Genomic DNA, 11399 nt, shown 5'->3' with positions numbered 1-11399 from the left:
AAGGCCAGGTACCCTACACCAGAACAGGGGGATTTGAAATTTTGACTTGTCTACTTAAAGATCACCAAAATCTGATAACAAGGTCAATTACGTCCCTGGGTGGGATTGAACCACCAACCTTTTGGTTAATAGCCGTGCACACTAACTGATTGCGCCACAGAGACACTTTGCAAAAGTCCATACTGACAAAGGCTAATAAGCATTCATCTAAAATGTTTCCTAGAAAAACTTTAAAAAGTCAATAATCTGGAGAGTTTTTGTAAGATGTTTCTTCCATCAACCAACGAAGAAACACATTGGTACTTTCCCATGATGAGTGAGTGCTTCAGGATCTCTTGCACTTACATGTGCAGCAGAGTACAGCAATGGAAGCATGCTGGGCCCATAACCCAGCGGTAGGCAGATTGAAACTATCCTCTGCTATATGCATTTTTTTTTGTTAATTAAAGTAATCCAAAACTGGGATTGATATTTTGGCTCTTTTATTTTTACTTAAAGTACAATAACTTTTACCATTATAATTTGTTTTAATAGTATATTGACAGTATAGTTTTCTTTAAAAAAATCCACTTAATTTTCTTTACCCTATTATTAAAAGGGTAATTGACAAAAACAAACTACATTGTCACCAGAAGAGCAATACAAAATGTACAAGTGATATATTAAAATCATCTTTCCAGCTTGAATTTCAATGATGCATTGGGGCAACGATTTTGTGAGAAACATTTTCACCCTTAAATAAAGATTTTCTTAATTCCTTACCTGTGTGCTAATTAGATATCACCTTGTTTTCACATTAAACAGACTTCCACATGAGAAAGCAGCAAGGATGCAGTGGCGTTAATGTTTCCTGGTGTCAACCTGTATTATTTCAGTAGACATTGAAATGAGGATGCATCTTGCTGCCTTTCCAATGAAGCAAGTTTAATTTAGTAATAGGTGAAAAACCATCCTTACAAAGGTGTTAATCAGAGACTTGGCTTTGTGGACACTTTTCTGAGAACAAATTTGTTAGCATAAAAATAAAGCCAGAAAATGAAGAGCTGTTTAATCACTCAATTGGATTTTTTTGCCAGCATATTTCTTTTTCTCTGCAACCCACTGCTAAATTGTGCATCCTAGCTGTTTTTATAAAATCACTGAATCAAATCTAACTCTGATTACATCAGAGAAGGCAAGGTACCCTACACCATAAGAGGGGATTTGAAATTTTGACTTGTCTACTTAAAGATCACCAAAATCTGATAACAAGGTCAATTACGTCCCTGGGTGGGATTGAACCACCAACCTTTTGGTTAGTAGCCGGACACACTAACCGATTGCGCCACAGAGACACTTTGCAAAAAGTACATACTGACAAAGACTAATAAGCATTCATCTAAAATGTTTCCTAGAAAAACTTTAAAAAGTCAATAATCTGGAGAGTTTTTGTAAGATGTTTCTTCCATCCACCAACGAAGAAACACATTGGTACTTTCCCATGATGAGTGAGTGCTTCAGGATCTCTTGCACTTACATGTGCAGCAGAGTACTGCAATGGAAGCATGCTGGGCCCATAACCCAGAGGTAGGCAGATTAAAACTATCCTCTGCTATATGCATTTTTTTTGTTAATTAAAGTAATCCAAAACTGGGATTGATATTTTTGCTCTTTTATTTTTCATTAAAGTACAATAACTTTTACCATTTTAATTTGTTTTAATAGTATATTGAAAGTATTGTTTTCTTTTAAAAATCCACTTAATTTTCTTTACCCTATTATTAAAATGGTAATTGACAAAAACAAACTACATTGTCAGCAGAAGAGCAATACAAAATGTACAAGTGATATATTAAAATCATCTTTCCAGCTTGAATTTCAATGATGCATTGGGGCAACGATTTTGTGAGAAACATTTTCACCCTTAAATAAAGATTTTCTTAATTCCTTACCTGTGTGCTAATTAGATATCACCTTGTTTTCACATTAAATAGACTTTTACATGAGAAAGCAGCAAGGATGCAGTGGCGTTAATGTTTCCTGGTGTCAACCTGTATTATTTCAGTAGACATTGAAATGAGGATGCATCTTGCTGCCTTTCCAATGAAGCAAGTTTAATTTAGTAATAGGTGAAAAACCATCCTTACAAAGGTGTTAATCAGAGACTTGGCTTTGTGGACACTTTTCAGAGAACAAATTTGTTAGCATAAAAATAAAGCCAGAAAATGAAGAGCTGTTTAATCACTCTATTGGATTTTTTTGCCAGCATATTTCTTTTTCTCTGCAACCCACTGCTAAATTGTGCTTCCTAGCTGTTTTTATAAAATCACTGAATCAAATCTAACTCTGATTACATCAGAGAAGGCCAGGTACCCTACACCATAAGAGGGGGTTTGAAATTTTGACTTGTCTACTTAAAGATCACCAAAATCTGATAACAAGGTCAATTACGTCCCTGGGTGGGATTGAACCACCAACCTTTTGGTTAATAGCCATACACACTAACTGATTGCGCCACAGAGACACTTTGCAAAAGTACATACTGACAAAGGCTAATAAGCATTCATCTAAAACGTTTCCTAGAAAAACTTTAAAAAGTCAATAATCTGGAGAGTTTTTGTAAGATGTTTCTTCCATCAACCAACGAAGAAACACATTGGTACTTTCCCATGATGAGTGAGTGCTTCAGGATCTATTGCACTTACATGTGCAGCAGAGTACAGCAATGGAAGCATGCTGAGCACATAACCCAGAGGTAGGCAGATTGAAACTATCCTCTGCTATATGCATTTGTTTTTGTTAATTAAAGTATTCCAAAACTGGGATTGATATGTTGGCTCTTTTATTTTTACTTACAGTACAATAACTTTTACCATTTTAATTTGTTTTAATAGTATATTGACAGTATTGTTTTCTTTCAAAAATCCACTTAATTTTCTTTACCCTATTATTAAAATGGTAATTGACAAAAACAAACTACATTGTCACCAGAAGAGCAATACAAAATGTACAAGTGATATATTAAAATCATATTTCCAGCTTGAATTTCAATGATGCATTGGGGCAACGATTTTGTGAGAAACATTTTCACCCTTAAATAAAGATTTTCTTAATTCCTTACCTGTGTGCTAATTAGATATCACCTTGTTTTCACATTAAACAGACTTCCACATGAGAAAGCAGCAAGGATGCAGTGGCGTTAATGTTTCCTGGTGTCAACCTGTATTATTTCAGTAGACATTGAAATGAGGATGCATCTTGCTGCCTTTCCAATGAAGCAAGTTTAATTTAGTAATAGGTTAAAAACCATCCTTACAAAGGTGTTAATCAGAGACTTGGCTTTGTGGACACTTTTCAGAGAACAAATTTGTTAGCATAAAAATAAAGCCAGAAAATTAAGAGCTGTTTAATCACTCAATTGGATTTTTTTTGCCAGCATATTTCTTTTTCTCTGCAACCCACTGCTAAATTGTGCTTCCTAGCTGATTTTATAAAATCACTGAATCAAATCTAACTCTGATTACATCAGAGAAGGCCAGGTACCCTACACCAGAACAGGGGGATTTGAAATTTTGACTTGTCTACTTAAAGATCACCAAAATCTGATAACAAGGTCAATTACGTCCCTGGGTGGGATTGAACCACCAACCTTTTGGTTAATAGCCGTGCACACTAACTGATTGCGCCACAGAGACACTTTGCAAAAGTCCATACTGACAAAGGCTAATAAGCATTCATCTAAAATGTTTCCTAGAAAAACTTTAAAAAGTCAATAATCTGGAGAGTTTTTGTAAGATGTTTCTTCCATCAACCAACGAAGAAACACATTGGTACTTTCCCATGATGAGTGAGTGCTTCAGGATCTCTTGCACTTACATGTGCAGCAGAGTACAGCAATGGAAGCATGCTGGGCCCATAACCCAGCGGTAGGCAGATTGAAACTATCCTCTGCTATATGCATTTTTTTTTGTTAATTAAAGTAATCCAAAACTGGGATTGATATTTTGGCTCTTTTATTTTTACTTAAAGTACAATAACTTTTACCATTATAATTTGTTTTAATAGTATATTGACAGTATAGTTTTCTTTAAAAAAATCCACTTAATTTTCTTTACCCTATTATTAAAAGGGTAATTGACAAAAACAAACTACATTGTCACCAGAAGAGCAATACAAAATGTACAAGTGATATATTAAAATCATCTTTCCAGCTTGAATTTCAATGATGCATTGGGGCAACGATTTTGTGAGAAACATTTTCACCCTTAAATAAAGATTTTCTTAATTCCTTACCTGTGTGCTAATTAGATATCACCTTGTTTTCACATTAAACAGACTTCCACATGAGAAAGCAGCAAGGATGCAGTGGCGTTAATGTTTCCTGGTGTCAACCTGTATTATTTCAGTAGACATTGAAATGAGGATGCATCTTGCTGCCTTTCCAATGAAGCAAGTTTAATTTAGTAATAGGTGAAAAACCATCCTTACAAAGGTGTTAATCAGAGACTTGGCTTTGTGGACACTTTTCTGAGAACAAATTTGTTAGCATAAAAATAAAGCCAGAAAATGAAGAGCTGTTTAATCACTCAATTGGATTTTTTTTGCCAGCATATTTCTTTTTCTCTGCAACCCACTGCTAAATTGTGCTTCCTAGCTGTTTTTATAAAATCACTGAATCAAATCTAACTCTGATTACATCAGAGAAGGCCAGGTACCCTACACCATAAGAGGGGGTTTGAAATTTTGACTTGTCTACTTAAAGATCACCAAAATCTGATAACAAGGTCAATTACGTCCCTGGGTGGGATTGAACCACTAACCTTTTGGTTAATAGCCATACACACTAACTGATTGCGCCACAGAGACACTTTGCAAAAGTACATACTGACAAAGGCCAATAAGCATTCATCTAAAACTTTTCCTAGAAAAACTTTAAAAAGTCAATAATCTGGAGAGTTTTTGTAAGATGTTTCTTCCATCAACCAACGAAGAAACACATTGGTACTTTCCCATGATGAGTGAGTGCTTTAGGATCTATTGCACTTACATGTGCAGCAGAGTACAGCAATGGAAGCATGCTGGGCACATAACCCAGAGGTAGGCAGATTGAAACTATCCTCTGCTATATGCATTTTTTTTTGTTAATTTTAGTAATCAAAACTGGGATTGATATTTTTGCTTTTTTATTTTTACTTAAAGTACAATAACTTTTACCATTTTAATTTGTTTTAATAGTATATTGACAGTATAGTTTTCTTTAAAAAATCCACTTAATTTTCTTTACCCTATTATTAAAAGGGTAATTGACAAAAACAAACTACATTGTCACCAGAAGAGCAATACAAAATGTACAAGTGATATATTAAAATCATCTTTCCAGCTTGAATTTCAATGATGCATTGGGGCAACGATTTTGTGAGAAACATCTTCACCCTTAAATAAAGATTTTCTTAATTCCTTACCTGTGTGCTAATTAGATATCACCTTGTTTTCACATTAAACAGACTTCCACATGAGAAAGCAGCAAGGATGCAGTGGCGTTAATGTTTCCTGGTGTCAACCTGTATTATTTCAGTAGACATTGAAATGAGGATGCATCTTGCTGCCTTTCCAATGAAGCAAGTTTAATTTAGTAATAGGTTAAAAACCATCTTTACAAAGGTGTTAATCAGAGACTTGGCTTTGTGGACACTTTTCAGAGAACAAATTTGTTAGCATAAAAATAAAGCCAGAAAATGAAGAGCTGTTTAATCACTCAATTGGATTTTTTCTGCCAGCATATTTCTTTATCTCTGCAACCCACTGCTAAATTGTGCTTCCTAGCTGTTTTTATAAAATCAATGAATCAAATCTAACTCTGATTACATCAGAGAAGGCCAGGTACCCTACACCATAACAGGGGGTTTTAAATTTTGACTTGTCTACTTAAAGATCACCAAAATCTGATAACAAGGTCAATTACGTCCCTGGGTGGGATTGAACCACCAACCTTTTGATTAGTAGCCGGACACACTAACCGATTGCGCCACAGAGACACTTTGCAAAAAGTACATACTGACAAAGGCTAATAAGCATACATCTAGAACGTTTCCTAGAAAAACTTTAAAAAGTCAATAATCTGGAGAGTTTTTGTAAAATGTTTCTTCCATCAACCAACGAAGAAACACATTGGTACTTTCCATTGATGACTGAGTGCTTCAGGATCTCTTGCACTTACATGTGCAGCAAAGTACTGCAATGGAAGCATGCTGGGCCCATAACCCAGAGGTAGGCAGATTAAAACTATCCTCTGCTATATGCATTTTTTTTGTTAATTAAAGTAATCCAAAACTGGGATTGATATTTTTGCTCTTTTATTTTTCATTAAAGTACAATAACTTTTACCATTTTAATTTGTTTTAATAGTATATTGAAAGTATTGTTTTCTTTTAAAAATCCACTTAATTTTCTTTACCCTATTATTAAAATGGTAATTGACAAAAACAAACTACATTGTCACCAGAAGAGCAATACAAAATGTACAAGTGATATATTAAAATCATCTTTCCAGCTTGAATTTCAATGATGCATTGGGGCAACGATTAATAATCTGGAGAGTTTTTGTAAGATGTTTCTTCCATCAACCAATGAAGAAACACATTGGTACTTTCCCATGATGAGTGAGTGCTTCAGGATCTCTTGCACTTACATGTGCAGCAGAGTACTGCAATGGAAGCATACAGGGCCCATAACCCAGAGGTAGGCAGATTGAAACTATCCTTTGCTATATGCATTTTTTTTGTTAATTTAAGTAATCAAAACTGGGATTGATATTTTTGCTCTTTTATTTTTACTTAAAGTACAATAACTTTTACCATTTTAATTTGTTTTAATAGTATATTGACAGTATAGTTTTCTTTAAAAAATCCACTTAATTTTCTTTACCCTATTATTAAAAGGGTAATTGACAAAAACAAACTACATTGTCACCAGAAGAGCAATACAAAATGTACAAGTGATATATTAAAATCATCTTTCCAGCTTGAATTTCAATTATGCATTTGGGCAACGATTTTGTGAGAAACATCTTCACCCTTAAATAAAGATTTACTTAATTCCTTACCTGTGTGCTAATTAGATATCACCTTGTTTTCACAATAAACAGACTTCTACATGAGAAAGCAGCAAGGATGCAGTGGCGTTAATGTTTCCTGGTGTCAACCTGTATTATTTCAGTAGACATTGAAATGAGGATGCATCTTGCTGCCTTTCCAATGAAGCAAGTTTAATTTAGTAATAGGTGAAAAACCATCCCTACAAAGGTGTTAATCAGAGACTTGGCTTTGTGGACACTTTTCAGAGAACAAATTTGTTAGCATAAAAATAAAGCCAGAAAATGAAGAGCTGTTTAATCACTCAATTGGATTTTTTTTGCCAGCATATTTCTTTTTCTCTGCAACCCACTGCTAAATTGTGCTTCCTAGCTGTTTTTATTAAATCACTGAATCAAATCTAACTCTGATTACATCAGAAAAGGCCAGGTACCCTACACCATAACAGGGGGTTTGAAATTTTGACTTGTCTACTTAAAGATCTCCAAAATCTGATAACAAGGTCAATTACGTCCCTGGGTGGGATTGAACCACCAACCTTTTGGTTAGTAGCCGGATACACTAACCGATTGCGCCACAGAGACACTTCGCTAAAAATACATTCTGACAAAGGCTAATAAGCATACATCTAGAACGTTTCCTAGAAAAACTTTAAAAAGTCAATAATCTGGAGAGTTTTTGTAAAATGTTTCTTCCATCAACCAACGAAGAAACACATTGGTACTTTCCCATGATGAGTGAGTGCTTCAGGATCTCTTGCACTTACATGTGCAGCAGAGTACTGCAATGGAAGCATGCTGGGCCCATAACCCAGAGGTAGGCAGATTGAAACTATCCTTTGCTATATGCATTTTTTTTGTTAATTTAAGTAATCAAAACTGGGATTGATATTTTTGCTCTTTTATTTTTACTTGAAGTACAATAACTTTTACCATTTTAATTTGTTTGAATAGTATATTGACAGTATAGTTTTCTTTAAAAAATCCACTTAATTTTCTTTACCCTATTATTAAAAGGGTAATTGACAAAAACAAACTACATTGTCACCAGAAGAGCAATACAAAATGTACAAGTGATATATTAAAATCATCTTTCCAGCTTGAATTTCAATGATGCATTGGGGCAACGATTTTGTGAGAAACATCTTCACCCTTAAATAAAGATTTTCTTAATTCCTTACCTGTGTGCTAATTAGATATCACCTTGTTTTCACATTAAACAGACTTCCACATGAGAAAGCAGCAAGGATGCAGTGGCGTTAATGTTTCCTGGTGTCAACCTGTATTATTTCAGTAGAAATTGAAATGAGGATGCATCTTGCTGCCTTTCCAATGAAGCAAGTTTAATTTAGTAATAGGTGAAAAACCATCCCTACAAAGGTGTTAATCAGAGACTTGGCTTTGTGGACACTTTTCAGAGAACAAATTTGTTAGCATAAAAATAAAGCCAGAAAATGAAGAGCTGTTTCATCACTCAATTGGATTTTTTTTGCCAGCATATTTCTTTTTCTCTGCAACCCACTGCTAAATTGTGCTTCCTAGCTGTTTTTATAAAATCAATGAATCAAATCTAAGTCTGATTACATCAGAGAAGGCCAGGTACCCTACACCAGAACAGGGGGATTTGAAATTTTGACTTGTCTACTTAAAGATCACCAAAATCTGATAACAAGGTCAATTACGTCCCTGGGTGGGATTGAACCACCAACCTTTTGGTTAATAGCCGTGCACACTAACTGATTGCGCCACAGAGACACTTTGCGAAAGTCCATACTGACAAAGGCTAATAAGCATTCATCTAAAATGTTTCCTAGAAAAACTTTAAAAAGTCAATAATCTGGAGAGTTTTTGTAAGATGTTTCTTCCATCAACCAACGAAGAAACACATTGGTACTTTCCCATGATGAGTGAGTGCTTTAGGATCTATTGCACTTACATGTGCAGCAGAGTACAGCAATGGAAGCATGCTGGGCACATAACCCAGAGGTAGGCAGATTGAAACTATCCTCTGCTATATGCATTTTTTTTTTGTTAATTTTAGTAATCAAAACTGGGATTGATATTTTTGCTTTTTTATTTTTACTTAAAGTACAATAACTTTTACCATTTTAATTTGTTTTAATAGTATATTGACAGTATAGTTTTCTTTAAAAAATCCACTTAATTTTCTTTACCCTATTATTAAAAGGGTAATTGACAAAAACAAACTACATTGTCACCAGAAGAGCAATACAAAATGTACAAGTGATATATTAAAATCATCTTTCCAGCTTGAATTTCAATGATGCATTGGGGCAACGATTTTGTGAGAAACATCTTCACCCTTAAATAAAGATTTTCTTAATTCCTTACCTGTGTGCTAATTAGATATCACCTTGTTTTAACATTAAACAGACTTCCACATGAGAAAGCAGCAAGGATGCAGTGGCGTTAATGTTTCCTGGTGTCAACCTGTATTATTTCAGTAGACATTGAAATGAGGATGCATCTTGCTGCCTTTCCAATGAAGCAAGTTTAATTTAGTAATAGGTTAAAAACCATCTTTACAAAGGTGTTAATCAGAGACTTGGCTTTGTGGACACTTTTCAGAGAACAAATTTGTTAGCATAAAAATAAAGCCAGAAAATGAAGAGCTGTTTAATCACTCAATTGGATTTTTTTTGCCAGCATATTTCTTTATCTCTGCAACCCACTGCTAAATTGTGCTTCCTAGCTGTTTTTATAAAATCAATGAATCAAATCTAACTCTGATTACATCAGAGAAGGCCAGGTACCCTACACCATAACAGGGGGTTTTAAATTTTGACTTGTCTACTTAAAGATCACCAAAATCTGATAACAAGGTCAATTACGTCCCTGGGTGGGATTGAACCACCAACCTTTTGATTAGTAGCCAGACACACTAACCGATTGCGCCACAGAGACACTTTGCAAAAAGTACATACTGACAAAGGCTAATAAGCATACATCTAGAACGTTTCCTAGAAAAACTTTAAAAAGTCAATAATTTGGAGAGTTTTTGTAAAATGTTTCTTCCATCAACCAACGAAGAAACACATTGGTACTTTCCATTGATGACTGAGTGCTTCAGGATCTCTTGCACTTACATGTGCAGCAAAGTACTGCAATGGAAGCATGCTGGGCCCATAACCCAGAGGTAGGCAGATTAAAACTATCCTCTGCTATATGCATTTTTTTTGTTAATTAAAGTAATCCAAAACTGGGATTGATATTTTTGCTCTTTTATTTTTCATTAAAGTACAATAACTTTTACCATTTTAATTTGTTTTAATAGTATATTGAAAGTATTGTTTTCTTTTAAAAATCCACTTAATTTTCTTTACCCTATTATTAAAATGGTAATTGACAAAAACAAACTACATTGTCACCAGAAGAGCAATACAAAATGTACAAGTGATATATTAAAATCATCTTTCCAGCTTGAATTTCAATGATGCATTGGGGCAACGATTAATAATCTGGAGAGTTTTTGTAAGATGTTTCTTCCATCAACAAATGAAGAAACACATTGGTACTTTCCCATGATGAGTGAGTGCTTCAGGATCTCTTGCACTTACATGTGCAGCAGAGTACTGCAATGGAAGCATACAGGGCCCATAACCCAGAGGTAGGCAGATTGAAACTATCCTTTGCTATATGCATTTTTTTTGTTAATTTAAGTAATCAAAACTGGGATTGATATTTTTGCTCTTTTATTTTTACTTAAAGTACAATAACTTTTACCATTTTAATTTGTTTTAATAGTATATTGACAGTATAGTTTTCTTTAAAAAATCCACTTAATTTTCTTTACCCTATTATTAAAAGGGTAATTGACAAAAACAAACTACATTGTCACCAGAAGAGCAATACAAAATGTACAAGTGATATATTAAAATCATCTTTCCAGCTTGAATTTCAATTATGCATTTGGGCAACGATTTTGTGAGAAACATCTTCACCCTTAAATAAAGATTTACTTAATTCCTTACCTGTGTGCTAATTAGATATCACCTTGTTTTCACAATAAACAGACTTCTACATGAGAAAGCAGCAAGGATGCAGTGGCGTTAATGTTTCCTGATGTCAACCTGTATTATTTCAGTAGACATTGAAATGAGGATGCATCTTGCTGCCTTTCCAATGAAGCAAGTTTAATTTAGTAATAGGTGAAAAACCATCCCTACAAAGGTGTTAATCAGAGACTTGGCTTTGTGGACACTTTTCAGAGAACAAATTTGTTAGCATAAAATTAAAGCCAGAAAATGAAGAGCTGTTTAATCACTCAATTGGATTTTTTTTGCCAGCATATTTCTTTTTCTCTGCAACC

At 34.3% G+C, this 11399-nt stretch overlaps 1 non-coding gene across 1 annotated transcript; it reads right to left on the bottom strand.

Annotated features, from left to right (window-relative positions):
* Window positions 1-9920: 9920 nt before the first annotated feature.
* Window positions 9921-9994, bottom strand: TRNAS-ACU (transfer RNA serine (anticodon ACU)). The gene has a single exon. It is a non-coding gene; the product is annotated as a tRNA-Ser (tRNA).
* Window positions 9995-11399: the final 1405 nt, after the last annotated feature.

The sequence above is a fragment of the Pseudophryne corroboree genome, assembly GCF_028390025.1.
Source record: "Pseudophryne corroboree isolate aPseCor3 chromosome 7 unlocalized genomic scaffold, aPseCor3.hap2 SUPER_7_unloc_4, whole genome shotgun sequence".
Taxonomy (NCBI): Eukaryota; Metazoa; Chordata; class Amphibia; order Anura; family Myobatrachidae; genus Pseudophryne; species Pseudophryne corroboree.
This window is presented reverse-complemented; position numbering and strand designations above follow the sequence as displayed.